The sequence below is a fragment of the Bombina bombina genome, chromosome 5 (assembly GCF_027579735.1).
Source record: "Bombina bombina isolate aBomBom1 chromosome 5, aBomBom1.pri, whole genome shotgun sequence".
Lineage (NCBI taxonomy): Eukaryota > Metazoa > Chordata > Amphibia > Anura > Bombinatoridae > Bombina > Bombina bombina.
In genome coordinates this window covers 708,471,479-708,487,285 of record NC_069503.1, presented here as the reverse complement: position 1 = coordinate 708,487,285, position 15,807 = coordinate 708,471,479, and the positions used below count along the sequence as shown (strand labels likewise).

The following is a 15,807-nucleotide window of genomic DNA, read 5'->3' as shown; positions in this document are numbered from 1 at the left end:
GAATTCTTCTTTGCCGCTTGATTGGACATCGCCCGGATCGGATGAAGAGTTCTGCCCGGCGGGGTGAATACAAGGTAGGGAGATCTTCAGGGGGGTAGTGTTAGGTTTATTTAAGGGGGGTTTGGGTTAGATTAGGGGTATGTGGGTGGTGGGTTGTAATGTTGGGGGGTGGTATTGTGTTTTTTTTTTCAGGCAAAAGAGCAGTTTTCTTTGGGGCATGCCCCACAAAAGGCCCTTTTAAGGGCTGGTAAGGTAAAAGAGCTTTGAACTTGTTTAATTTAGAATAGGGTAGGGCATTTTTTTATTTTGGGGGTTTATTATTTTATTAGGGGGCTTAGAATAGGTTTAATTAGCTTAAAAATCTTGTAATCTTTTTTTTATTTTTTGTAATTTAGTGTTTTGTTTTTTTTTTGTAATTTAGTTTAGTTTATTTAATTGTATTTTTAGATAGATATTTGTAGTTTATTTAATTTATTGATAGTGTAGGTGTATTTGTAACTTAGGTTAGGATTTATTTTACAGGTAATTGGGTAATTATTTTAACTAGGTAGCTATTAAATAGTTAATAACTATTTAATAGCTATTATACCTAGTTAAAATAATTAACAATTTACCTGTAAAATAAATATAAACCATAACATAGCTACAATGTAATTATTAATTATATTGTAGCTATCTTAGGGTTTATTTTATAGGTAAGTATTTAGATTTAAACAGGAATATTTTCATTAATAATATTAATATTAGATTTATTTTAATAAGAGTTTAGTTAGGGATGTTAGAGTTAGATAGGGTTATTATACTTAATATATATATATAATATAATAACGATAATAACTATATTAACCCTAATATAATTAGGGTTAATATAGTTAATATATATAATATAATAATTATATTAACTATATTAACCCTAATATAATTAGGGTTAATATAGTTAATATAGCTGGCGGCGGTGTAGGGGGATTAGATTAGGGGTTAATGTGTTTAATATAGGTGGCGGCGGTGTAGGGGGATTAGATTAGGGGTTAATAAATTTATTATAGGTGGCAGCGGTGTAGGGGGATTTAGATTGTAGGCAAAAGAGCTGATTACTTTGTGACAAAGCCCAGCCAAAAGCCCTTTTAAGGGCTGGTAAAAGAGCAGTTTTCTTTGGGGGCATGCCCCGCAAAAAGCCCTTTTAAGGGCTGGCAAAAGAGCTGTTTACTTTGGGGTATTTGTAGGGTTAGACTTAGGTTTAGTGGTAGGGATAGTTTAGTATTTTAGGGGTTAAATAATTTTATATAGATGGCGGCGGGGTAGGGGATCACTTTAGGGGGTAGGTAAGGTAGATGGCGGCGGGGTAGGGGCTCACTTTAGGGGGTTATAGATTTAATATAGCTGGCGGCGGGGTCCGGGAGCGGCGGTTTAGGGGTTAATACATTTTTTATTGTTAGGATAGTGAGGGGTGATAGCGGATAGAGGGTTAAACGTGTCGGGCTATGTTTAGGAGGCGTGTTAGACAGTGCGGGTGATTTCATACTTTAGTCAGGTTTTGTAGGCGCCGGCAGTTTCTAACGTGGCGCAAGTCACTGGCGACGCCAGAAATTTGTACTTACGCAGATTTCTGGACATCGCTGGTTTATCCGACTTACGGCACGTTAGCATCTGACGGCGCCATATATTGGATAGCTCGAGTTGTGAGCTGAAACTGCGGGCGACGCGGGTTCCCTCGCTTGCGCCGTAAACTACGCCGTATATCGGATCGCGCCCGTGATGTCTAAAAAAGGCCTTAAACCTGGGGTGGGGTGGGGCAGCAGAATTTTGAGTGCCTAGGGCAGCACAAAACTTAAATACGCCCCTGGCTTGCGTCAATTCCGACGCAGCGTACCTATTATTCAAACCGCCACCCTTGAGGCCGTGAATGCCATAGAAATCAATGGGAGTCTGAAAACACAGAAAGGTTATGTTCGATGCTGCAAGACAATGAAGCATATTAGATAATAAAAGTAAATTAGAAACTTTATTAAGATTGTATACTCTTTCTAAATCAAACAATATTATTGCTCCAAATTTGGTGCAAAGTATTGCTCCAAATTTGGTGCAAAGTAAGCTGCATCCCGGTGGATTACAAAAATGGCAGAATCCACCAGGATGCAGCGAAGGCAAACAGACCATTACAAAAAAAAAAACACCTCCCACACGAAGTATAACAAAAAAAAATGAAACTCTCACACAAAGAATTAACACATACCACACAAACCCAGACATAGAAAAATAATAAAGTAATTAACTCTCAACCACCCACATCGCAATAAATCTAATTACCCTATTAACCCCTAAACTGCAAAACCCCCACATCGCAATAAACCTAATTACCCTATTAACCCCTTAACCGCAAAACCCCCACATTGCAATAAACATAATTAACCTATTAACCCCTAAACCGAAAAACCCACACATCGCAATAAACCTATTTACCCTATTAACCCCTAAACCGCAAAAACCCCACATCGCAATAAACCTAATTAACTTATTAACCCCTTAAACCGCCAAAACCCACAATGCAAATAACTAATTAAATTACTAAGCTCCCTAACCTAACACCCCCTAACCTAACAACCCCTAAATTAACACAAATTAACTAAACTAAAAAATACTAAAGTTACACAAAAAAAAGCTAATATTACAAAAATAAAAAAGGCTAACATTACGGAAAATAAAAAAACAAATTACCAAAGTTTACAAAATTAAACCTAATCTCTATGAAAATAAAAAAAAGCCCCCCAAAATAAAAACACCCCCTAATCTAAGAATTAACTGCCAATAGCCCTTAAAAGGGCTATTTGCAGGGCATTGCCCCAAGATAAACAGCTCTTTTAAAGAAGAAAAACGTCTAAGTCGCCCCTAACAGTAAAACCCCCACCCACCTAACCCCCCAAAATAAAAGAACCTAACACTAAAAAAAACTAAACTACCCATTGCCCTGAAAGGGCATTTGTTTGGGCATTGACCTTAAAAGGGCATTTAGCTCTTTTACTGCCCATCCCTAATCTAAATAAAACAAACCCCCCCAAAAAAACCTAAGTCTAACCCCCAGGTTGGTATTCACCATTCCTGAAGTCTGGCGGAGAAGGTCCTGTTCCAAGTGGTGAAGTCTTCTTCCAAGTGGCAAATTCTTCTTTCTTCTTCCAGGAACAATCCAGCGCAGAGCAGAGGGCGGAGCTGAAGACCTATGACCACGGAGCTAAAGACCGGAGACCCTGGATCTGAAGACCGGCGACCCTGGAGCTGAAGACGGTGACCCTGGAACTGAAGACCTGCAACCCTAGAACTGAAGACCAGCGACTGTGGAGCCATGGAGCGTGGAGGATCCTCTTTGTACGATTGCCGCCGTACACTGAATAGTGAATTCAAGGTACGCAATTAAAGATGGCGTCCCTTGAATTCATATTGGCTGATTTGATTCTTCAAATTCAAATCAGCCAATAGGATGAGAGCTACTGAAATCTTATTGGCTGATTTAAACAGCCAATAGGATTTCAGTAGCTCTCATCCTATTGGCCGCTTGGAAGTAGACTTCACTGTCTGGAACAGGACCTTCTCCGTCGGACTTCAGGAACAGTGAGCACCAACATGGGGGCTAGACTTAGGTTTTTTTTGGGGGGTTTGTTTTATTTAGATTAGGGATGGGCAGTAAAAGAGCTAAATGCAATGTTAAAGGCAATGCCCAAACAAATGCCCTTTTCAGGGCAATCGGTAGTTTAGGTTTTTAAGTGTTAGGTTTTTTTATTTTGGGTTGTTTGGTGGGTGGGGGCGTTTACTGTTAGGGGGGACTTAGACTTTTTTCTGCAAAAAGAGCTGTTTATCTTGGGGCAATGCCCTGCAAAAAGCTCTTTTAAGGGCTACTGACAGTTTATTATTAGATTAGGGGGTGTTTTTATTTTCATAGGGGTTAGGTTTAATTTTGTAAACTTTAGAAATTTGTTTTTTTATTTTCTGTAATATTAGATTTTTTTTATTTTCTGTAATTTTAGCTTAATTTAAACAGGTTTAATTTTTTAATTTTTCGGGTTAGACAGGTTTTGTTTTAAAATATATATTTTTTATATATTTTTTTAGATTAGGGATGGGCAGCAAAAGAGTTGAATGCCCTTTTAAGGGCAATGCCCATACAAATTCCCTTTTCAGGGCAATGGATAGTTTAGGTTTTTTAGTGTTAGGTTTATTTATTTTGGGGGGTTTGGTGGGTGGTGGATTTTACTGTTAGGGGGGACTTAGAATTTGTGATAACTGCAAAAAAGCTGTTTAACTTAGGGCAATGCCCTACAAAAAGCCCTTTTAATGGCTATTGGTAGTTTAGCATTAGATTAGGGGGTGTTTTTATTTTGGGGGGCTTTTCATTTTTATAGGGATTAGGTTTTATTTTTTTATTTTTTATATTTTTTTATTTTTTTCTGTAGTTAATTTTTTTTTATTAACAACACATAGACTGAGAAGGGAGAGAAAGCAAATGAGAGGCGAGAGAGGGAGCAAAAGAGAGGGGAGAGGGTGAGCAAAAGAGAGGGGAGAGGGAGAGCAAAAGAGAGGGGAGAGGAAGAGCAAAAGAGAGGGGAGAGGAAGAGCAAAAGAGAGGGGGGAGAGAGAGCAAAAGAGGGGGGGAGAGATCAAAAGAGAAGGGGGAGAGAGAGCAAAAGAGAGGGGGGAGAGAGCACAAAAGAGAGTGTGAGTGAGAGCAAAAGAGAGGGGGGAGAGAGAGCAAAAGGGGTGGTGAAAGAATCCACCTCGATGGATTCTTTCACCACCCTGCTTTTTTCGGAATCCACCTGGGTGCAGCATAAGCTGAAAATGTCAGGGTGGTTCTGTCACCGCAATAGACTGCCCTTCCGAAAATATATATATTTGCACCATGTTTAAGGCATGTAATACAAGTCCCACTCTCCACTTTGCACCAAGTTTGACGCAACACTTTTCACACCAAATTTGACGCAATACTCAACCCACAAACTAGTGAACGTTTCCATCACTTTTGATTGGGAAATGCACAATCACATGATTTATGACATCAGCCAATCTGATTTACATATACATTTTATACTATCACTAACGAATCAAATTGCTCGATACTTGTGTCATTAATCACTCATCAGAACTTGTAAGTGCCATTTGTTACATTGTGTATTATACTTTGAAAGTATGTATATGTGAAATTAGTATTAAAGTTAAACATTGATGATGACATTAAGACACACAGTGTAATACTTTAGACAATGATTTTAAAATTTGAATGATGTTTGATTCAATATAATCTTAAGCTGATAGCTCAAAGGGATAGTTTACCTAACATTAAACTGTCATTATTCACATACAGCAGAAATTAAAATCACCTCTTTACTGTCATGCTATTTTCAGTGTTTTTCTTCCTTCTCTTGAATTTCATTTTCATTAAGAAATGTCATTTTATATGCCAGCCCATTTTATAACACCTATGTAGGGGTGATGTTTAAAACTAGACTGCAATCAGGAGGGGTTACACAGGTACAGAGAGAAAACTGGCCCAGCTCTTAAAATATTCATTTGCAAATAAATACATATGATACCCTGATTGCATGTTATATTTGCAATTATTCATGCTCAGAATAATAATAAAATTACACTATATACATATAGTGGTATAAATTAACACAGATATATGAAAGACAACATTGTTTATTTCTGACATAACACATATAAATATACAAGTATGTGCAAAGATATATGTACACATTCTAGCATTAATAATCATTAATAATCATTTTAAAAAACAAAAAACAGGAGATAGACATATCATGATTTCTAGAAATACAAATACACATTAATTTATGTGGAAATATCATATATCAGTTTTTTGTATGACAAATACATAGAAATAACTTTCTATGAGATATTATTGTTTGTTCAGGTATAAATCTAGCTATTTCTTGGACATTAACAGATGAAAAATAAAAGATTTGCTTTAGAGAAATGTGCTTGTTCATGGACAGTAATGAAATGGTATAAATAAAGTTGAAAAAAATGAATATCCGCAACATTGATCACTCTTATTTATCAACAGTCTGATGCTCATCGCTCCATACCTGACACGCGTGTTTTTGACAGACTTTTTAATAAATAAGGGCGTTGTATGTAGATTGGTGGCAGCGATGTCTGGTGAGTGTATTGACTGCAGCGAATGTGTCGAGATTGACGCAATGATAAATAGGCCCCATTATAGTTATGTTGCCAGGTTCCAAATAAAACTACTTGTTAATTATACCAATAATAACATTAAATGTAGGCAGATATTAGATGCACTACACACTTGTTAACATTTAAGAATTGTACCTGCTGACAACCCCACAACTCCACAGCTGCAAATATATGTAATAGTTCCTAAACTAGATTTTTTTTTTTTAAAGCACACAAAGGCCATGACACATGTAGTGAATATGCTGAATGACTGAAGAAAGTAAAAGTTAAATCAAACATAGTTATATATATCCACCACAATCTGTGTACCGGGACAGAAAACAATTCAATGTCCTAAAATATAATTAAATAAAGAATAAGGAAAACATATGCATATAGTCATAGACACAAATAAATGCTAAAAATGTCTGTCCCATATAAATATGTACGCAAGTAGCAGACCTTGGAGTGCAGTGTTTCAGGGTAATGTCCATATATTCTTTACATATTCATACTTGTATTTTTGCAGCATTGTATCAATCAAACCATCATCAGAAATTCAATTTTTTGCAACACAGATAAATTTCCATTCACAACAATGTTAGCAAACATTCAGCCAGATTACGAGTTTTGCGTTAGGAGCTATGCGGTGCTAACGAGCAGTTTTGTCTCACCTACAGCGCTGGTATTACGGGTTTTTATAAACCCAGCGTTAAAAGGCAAGAAGTGAACGTAGAGCAAAAGAAGACATTGTTTGAAGAGGATGCTCCGCGTCGGATGTCTTGAAGATGGACTCGCTCCGCAACGGAAGGATGAAGATAGAAGATGCCATCTGGATGAAGACTTCTGCCCATCTGGAGGAACACTTCTGCCCATCTGGAGGACCACTTCTGCCGGCTTCATTGAGGACATCTTGCCGCTTTAATGAAGACTTCTCCCGGTAAGTGAATCTTCGGGCGTGTTAATATGATTTTTTTAAGGGTGTATTGGGTGGGTTTATTTTTTAGATTAGGGACTTCTAATAGAGCTAAATGGCCTTTTAAGGGCAATGCCCATCCAAATGCACTTTTCAGGGCAATGGGGAGCTTAGGTTTTTTAGTTAGTATTTTATTTGGGGGGTTGGTTGTGTAAGTGGTGGGTTTTACTGTTGGGGGGTTGTTTGTATTTTTTTTTTACAGGAAAAAGAGCTGATTTCTTTGGGGCAATGCCCCACAAAAGGCCCTTTTAAGGGCTATTGGTAGTTTAGTTTAGGCTAGGGTTTTTTTTATTTTTTTGGGGGGGGGGGGCTTTTTTATTTTGATAGGGCTATTAGAATAGGTGTAATTAGTTTAAAGATCTGTAATTTGTTTTTTATTTTCTGTACTTTAGTGTTGTTGTTTTTTGTGATTTAGGTAATTTAATTTAATTTATTTAATTGTATTTAATTTAGGGAATTGATTTAATTATAGTATAGTGTTAGGTGTTATTGTAACTTAGGTTAGTTTTATTTTACAGGTAAATTTGTATTTATTTTAGCTAGGTAGTTATTAAATAGTTAATAACTATTTAATAACTATTCTACCTAGTTAAAATAAATACAAACTTTCCTGTAAAATAAAAATAAACCCAAAGCTAGATACAATGTAACTATTAGTTATATTGTAGCTAGCTTAGGGTTTATTTTACAGGTAAGTATTTAGTTTTAAATAGGAATAATTTAGTTAATGATAGGAATTTTATTTAGATTTATTTAAATTATATTTAAGTTAGGGGCTGTTAGGGTTAGACTTAGGTTTAGGGGTTAATACATTTAATATAGTGGCGGCGACGTTGGGGGCGGCAGAATAGAGGTTAATTAATATAATGTAGGTGTCGGCGATGTTAGGGGCGGCAGATCAGGGGTTAAAAATTTTATTATAGTGTTTGCGATGCGGGGTGCCTCGATTTAGGGGTTTATAGGTAGTTTATGGGTGTTGGTGTACTTTTTAGCACTTTAGTTATGAGTTTTATGCTACGGCGTTGTAGTGTAAACCTCATAACTACGGAATTTAGAATGCGTTAGCGATCTTGGAGGTAGAGGGTGTACCACACACTTTTTGGCCTCCCAGGACAGACTCATAATACTGGCGCTATGGAAGTCCCATAGAAAAAAGGGTTTACGAAGTTATTGTAAGCCGGTTTGCGGTAAGGCCAAAAAATTGTGGGGGGCCCCTAAACCTGCAAGACTCGTAATAGCAGCGGTAGGACCTGTTAACGCTGCTTTTTTACCTTAACGCACAACTCGTAATCTAGCCGATTAACTTTTATTATTTTTTTTTTCAAACCTGTGCTAAGAAAATTCTTAAGGTATCCAAGCAATAACATATTATTGCACACATGCCAGGCATTCTTCTTCTTTTCTGATGTTAAAATATATGTATTTATATAAAATGTAGGTCATTTGGCTTATAGAGTGTTTTCTATAGCATAAAACCATATAAGTCTCCATGAGGTGTTTCCAGGGATTTCAAAATTATTTGTGTTTATGTCGTCCCCTGACATACATTTTAAATCCAGTATTAAAATTGCTTTTTCAGCCATGTCAAAACTAAGGTGTTCTTTAATTTATATTGGCAAACCTTCTTTGAAGAAAAAAACAACAAACCTAAGCATATTTACTCTCTACTACTTTTTTTTTTGCGTTACATTGAATTAGTCATTGGAATGTTGAATATAACGATAATGATCTAGCTGTGTTTTTGCACACTCACGGAGCCAAGTAGTATTCTTGGAGTGATCTTGTAGACACTTATTTGGCACGTGTTTCTTAAAGAAAGTGCTTAAGATTTGGAGTAGTCAGAAATTTGTAACTATTTTACGTTAAACAATTACAAAGAGTAAATTATTTAATAAAAAGTTTATATTAAATACTAAAGGTTGAGGGATACCGTTTTTAAACCAAACATTAAATTTATGAAAACTAAAATGCACATTCTTACACACAAACACACAAACTGGCAAATCACTCAGAAAACATATTGAATAATGTGAGCTTATATTTAAACCCAGACATAATTGTTCTAGTTGGCTTTTGCTATTGGTATAAAATGTGTGGTGCAAATATAGAGTAATATAAACTATTATAAATATAAGCTATGAGGATAGGCTAGCCAAACTGGGTCTGTTTTCTCTAGAAAAAAGACGCTTGAGAGGTGACATGATTACTTTATAAAAAATTAATAAAGAAGCTCTGTTTATTCCAAGAAAATTGTTTGTGACAAGAGGTCACAATTTAAGGTTGTAGGAAAGGAGATTTAATCTCCTGCAACGGAAACGTTTTTTCACTGTAAGAGCAATAAAATTGTGGAACTCATTACCAAAGGAGGTAGTAAATGCCAATACCCTAGAATGGGTTTAAATATATTTCTAGCTAGAAACAAAATTCATGGATATGATTGCTTGTATTAAATGGGTCACCTTTTAGTGGGATCAATTTAAGCTCAACTGGAGCTTGTTGTAAGTATATTAGATTTGTATAGGTTGAACTCAATGGACTTTGGTCTTTTTCAACCTCATCTACTATGTTATTATGTTACACCTGTTGAATCCCGCAGTATCAGGGTCATAAAAAGAAAAAAGAAAATAATGGTCAAAACACACATTAGGCAAAAGCCCAATATTACATAGGACAAATGCTCAATACAGTAAACTTTTACTTTCAACTTTTAATAAGTGTGCTTGCCTGTTTGCCCTAATTTTTTACTTTGAGCGCCATTAGCGAGAAAAAAAAATAGCACGCCACATATAATCTGGCCTAGAATGTGAGAAAGGCAACAATTCAACTTCAAGGGACATGAAACACCAATTGTTCTTTCAGATAGAAAATACAATTTTAAACAACATTTCAATTTACTTCTATTATCTTATTTGCTTCATTCTTTAGGTATCCTTTGATGAAGAAATAGCAATGCACATGGGTGAGCCAATCACATGAGGCATCTATAGGCAGCCACCAATCAGCAGCTACTGAGTCTATTTAGATATGATTTTAAAAACGCTGAAAAATATAGAAAAGACAAAGCGCAACAGGACTCAAGTGAAAAGGTTTATTAAACAGATAAATTATATTTTAAAAACAGAAGGTATTAGGCGTACCAGAAGTTAAAAACAGTAATGCATATCAGACAAAATTGTCTTAAAACTTTCACCAGGTTACCGCTTCCAGCTGATCTTGAATTGCAGGATGAAACCGTTTTAGCTTGGTGCTGTGTTGCTCCACAGTGAGATCCTGCATACAGCTCTGAATTCCTGTGTGTGAAGGGAGTCTTCAGCTGTGCAGCTGTGCAGCTGTGCAGTGTCTGCTGTTTTCACCCTTGGGTGATTAAAGATCTACTTAACGGCCATTTCGTTCCCTAACATGGGAACTTTCTCAAGAGGTTGATCTATCATTGGTGGGTTGTAACCTCCTTTAATACCCAATGATTTTATTGTATGTTATTGCCAATTTTTGCAAATTCAAACACATAAATATATACAATAATACATTTTCATATTCCTAAAAGACTATAAAAAGTGGATCATAATAATACATAAATATTCAAACCATGAAATCGCTAATTTAACATTTAAAAGCATACATATATAGTATACTATATTTTGAGTTAAAATAAATATATAATAATAAATTCAGATACTAAGATGGCCTACCGTACCTAATATTCCCAGGCAGTCTCTCATCCAGGTATTGACCAGGCCTGACCCTGCTTAGCTTCCAAGATCAGACAGGATTGGGTACATTCAGGGAAGTGTGGTGATAGGCTATTTTATATGTTCTATAATGTTAGTCTGTTTTAACAAATTTTGTGTTTAAAATTATGATTCATCCTCATTATTATGATTTTAATAGTAATAAAGTAAAAAAAAAAAAAAAACTATAAAAGATAAAAACCTACATTATTCATCTTGACCCATGATCATTCCTATTGTGATAATAATTATTCAATATAAATACAAACTAGGAAGATATATTGTATCTGATAATATCCTATTTTAAAACCATAATAAAACTTACATTATAATAATTATTAAAATTGATCTAATGTTTAATATTATGACATATTTATAAGTCAAGGTATATGTTAGTGTATTTACAAGTATATAATACCTTAAATTATGACTTCAAGCATGTATATATCCTTATTTACACTATAGAACATTCACACAAAGAATTTTAAATCAGGGAATTTTAAATCAAGAATGCCTGAATGTCAAGATCAATATTTAGACCCTCTGGATGTAGGCTTTTTAAAGTATATATCCAAAAGGTTTCTCTTCTTCTAAGTTTTAATAGTCTATTATGATCAAGCTTATTTGGTGGTATCCATTCTAATATCTTGATCTCTAGCCCTATTGGATTGCTATTGTGTGTTATTCTAAAATGTTCAGACACACTATGATTTTCAAATGCATTTTCAATATTTCTGATGTGTTCAGATATCCTATATTTCAATTTTCTTTTAGTTCTACCTATGTAGATTTTCCCACATTTGCATGTGAGTTGATAAACTACATAGGTACTGTCACAAGTACAGGTATTTTTACATTTATAGTATCTTGATTTATCATGATTGTAACAAATATCTTCACTATTGACATAAGGGCATGTACTGCAGTCTTTCTTTCTACATTTAATTAGTCCCTTCTTTGCTGTTAACCACATATTTTTACTACTCCGTTTTTGGGGTTCTCTTATCTTACTGGGAGCTAGTATATTTTTTAAGTTTTTGTTTCTTTTATAAACACATTTAGGTTTTGAATCTATATTTGTTCCTAGGATGGGGTCCTTTAATAGAATTAACCAATGTTTGGTTAGGATTTTCTGAATGTCTCTATAGTTTTCATTATAGGTGGTTATAAAGCGAATATTAGATTAGATTGTCATTTCTACTATTATCTTTTTTGGTTTGTATTCTAAAAGATCTTTCCTATTCATGTTTAATACTCTTTCGTTGGCATTAGCCACTCTTTGTTTGGAGTAACCTTTTAGTATGAACTTTTCAGTTAATATTTTAGCTTCATTTTTATAATCTGTTATGTTTGAGCAATTCCTTCTAAATCTTTGGAACTGCCCAAACGGTATGTTGTTCTTCCACGTATGTAGATGTCCACTACTTGCTTTTAAGAAGCTATTTTTATCTGTTGGTTTCCTATAGTTACTCACCCTTATTTTATCACCTTCAGAAAATAGAACCAGATCTAAGAATTCATTCTCATTTTCTGTAATTTTACCTGTAACATATTGTTATTGTTTAAATAGTTAATACAATTTTCTGCCTCACTTAGATCCCCTTTCCACAAAACTATAATGTCATCTATAAATCTGTGGTATTTTATGATGTTGTTCTTATATGGGTTGTTATTCCATATTGTCCTGTCCTCAAAATCTGCCATATATAAATTGGCATAGGATGGGGTGAATGTTGTCCCCATCGTTGTGCCATTTATTTGTTCATAGAACATATCATCAAAATAAAAATAATTATGATTTAATTTAAATTGGATTCCTTCTCCAATAAATTCAATGTGTTTATCTGGTAAATTACTCATTTTGGTCAATTGATTTAGACTGGCACCTGTACCCTCTTTGTGTGTTATGTTGGTATAGAGGGCTGTGATGTCAGAGGATATCCATAAGTTGTTTTTCTCCCATTGAAAGTCCTCAAATTTTTTAATGACATCCGTTGTGTCTTTTAAGTAGGCAGTTGTTTTACTCACTATTGGTTGAAGGTAATAATCAATGTATTTTGAAAGATTACTGCAGAGAGAGCCAATGCCCGAGATGATAGGCCTTCCGGGAGGATTTATTTTGTCCTTATGGACCTTTGGAAGGTGGTAGAATATTGCCACCTTTGGATGGGGTATATGTATATAATTGTATTCTTCATTGTTTAAAATATTTTGCTCTCTTGCTCTATTTAAAATGTCAATTAGTTTTTTATTATACTTTACGGTAGGGTCAAAGGTTATTTTTCTATATACTTTAGTGTCTGTCAATAAATTGTAAGCTTCTTTAAAATAATCTTCTCTGTTTTGTACAACCAGGCCTCCACCCTTGTCTGCTGCTCTAAAGATTAGGCTGGTGTCCTCAGTAAGTTTTTTAAGGGATATTTTTCAATCTATACTTAGATTATCTTGTTTAGGGTGTAGTTTTCCATTTTTTTCAAATTTTTTATTTAAATCATCCCATACTAATTTATGGAAAAGGGAAACATATTCGCCCTGATTGTGTACTGGATAAAAAGTGGATTGTCTCTTTAAGCCACTGTGTATAATTTCAGTATTTTCTTCATGTATACTAAATTCTAAAATGTCTTCAATAACAATATCTTGTGTATTTATATTCATATATAAATCCTCCCTATTTGTATTTTCATTCTCTAAATCCCTTAATGTCAAGAATAAGGACATATCATTACAATCATAATAATCATTCTTTGTTATCTCATTCATGTTTTTTTTATTTTTAATAAGAAAATAACGTTGTAGTGTTAATTTTCTAATAAGTTTCTGTACATCCATGAAAGTTTCAAATTTATTGGCAAATGCTTTTGGGGCAAAGTTTAACCCTTTACTCAGCAGTTTATACTCATTTTCAGTGAACGTTTTACTTGCGAGGTTAAATATTTCTCTTTTACACTCGTTTATCTCCATTTTTTCTGTTTTTGTCTCCTGATTCTCTTTCCTACCCTAGTTCCTCGTTTGAGTCTAAACGTCTTTTTAGTTTTCTTTGCATTTCCTGATCTATTGTGTTGCTGTGAAATCTGTTTCTTTGTGGTTTCCCCTGTTCCCAGGGGAATACCTCTAAAAAATTATGTTCATTATTTGATTGTCCATTATAATTCTGACGCCACAGTAATTTCGGTTTTGCTCCCTGACCTTCCCATTTAGTATTCTGCGGGCTATTTTGTAATGGCTCATATTTATTGTGTGTTGCAAGGTACTTCTCATGTTGTCCCCTCTGATTAGGGTTTTTCATATTGTCCCTATAGCTGTTTGATTTGGTCTTCTCTATAAATTGACCCTGGTGTGTGTTAAATTCATATCTTTATTGTGACCTTTATAATGGTTATAATATTTTTTTATTAGAATTGTACTTAAAATTATATTTATGGTTATTTCCTTTTTTATGATACATGTTTGTAATATTTTGCTTAGATTTTGGAAAGTTAGGGGTGGTCTTGGGATGTATAGGAGTGTGAATATTAGTTTCTATTTTTTGGTTTGATTCCTGCTCATGTACTTTTAGACATTTAAGTATTCATATATCTGTTTAATTTAATGTTTGTAGCACTATTGTGTGTTTATTGTTTGTAGCACTATTGTGTCTTTTGGTGATAACGAGCCACATTCAAACCTCACCTTAAACTCTGATTAAGTCTACACCTGCCCAATTTGAATCTACTACACATTAGAAATTTTTTATGTTATTTTTGAGCTAATTTCATTTTGTGAGCCCTTATATATTTATTTAAATTATTCTCTTCCACAACAGTAGCGCTGACACTTTGTTGTCTTTTTAACAGATATGATTTTAAACAAAGGATACCAAGAGAATAAAGCAAAGTTAATTGGGAAAGTAAAATTGCCTAATCTATCTAAATCATGAAAGAAAAAAAAATGGGTTTCATGCACCTTTGACCCCTTAACGACCGACGATGTACAGGGTAAGGTTGTTAACGACCAAGGACATACCCTGTAGGTCCTCAGGTAATCTGAGAGCTGGAAGCGATCAAGATTGTTTGCAGCTGCTCTAACAGTATTGCAGCGATGACTCAATGTCGAAACATCCTGCAATACTGTTCCCAACTGCCGGGCCCCGGATTGATCACTCTCCACGAGTGATCACTTCCAGTTTCGCTCCACATGGAGCCCGACAGTCTAGAAGAGCATTGGAAGCGATAGGACAGGCTGCCAATGCTCTGCTTGTGTCCTGAGTTTCTCGGTGATTCAAGGCACTCAGTATCTATTAAAATAATATAAAAAAATAAATAAAAATATGTTTTTTTTATATATTATAAGCCCCATATAGCCCCCCCACCACCATGAGGCTATAAAGATGGTGATGCCCAGTGCATCATGGGGCTTCTGGGGGTGTCCCTAGCCTGCCTCATCATAGGGGCAGGCTGGGGTCATCCAATCTGAGCTTGCTCTATAATTTATTTTTTAATAATAAAATATCCCATTTGTCTGATCATGTCAATATTTGTAAATATTGACTCTGATCAGTGTGGATCTCCCTCCCCCTCCTCACTTGCGTTTTAGTGGGAGAGAGAGAGGGAGATCTGTGTTTAGGAGAGAGAGATTTATCTAACTTATTTGTTAAAAATTGAGAGACCCAAAGGTTCTTTAACCCCATTAACCATTAACCGCTAGCTTGCCAGTGATAACTATGAATCACTGGCAGTAGAACAGCTGCACTTTTTTGCTGTCTGTGCATTTTTTTAGTGGTTAATTTTTTTTGTAATATTTTTGTGAGACCCAAAGGCTCTTTTCAGAGCCATTTAGCTAGTTTAAGTTAATTTTAGTAAAAATTGTAAGACCCAAAGGTTCTTTTCAGAGCCATTAACCCCTAGCTTGCCAGTGATAACTATAAATCACTGGCAG

At 34.9% G+C, this 15,807-nt stretch overlaps 1 pseudogene; it reads right to left on the bottom strand.

Moving 5' to 3' along the window:
* Positions 1–10,844: 10,844 nt before the first annotated feature.
* Positions 10,845–10,963, bottom strand: LOC128661791 (uncharacterized; annotated as a pseudogene).
* Between the last annotated feature and the right edge of the window lie 4,844 nt (positions 10,964–15,807).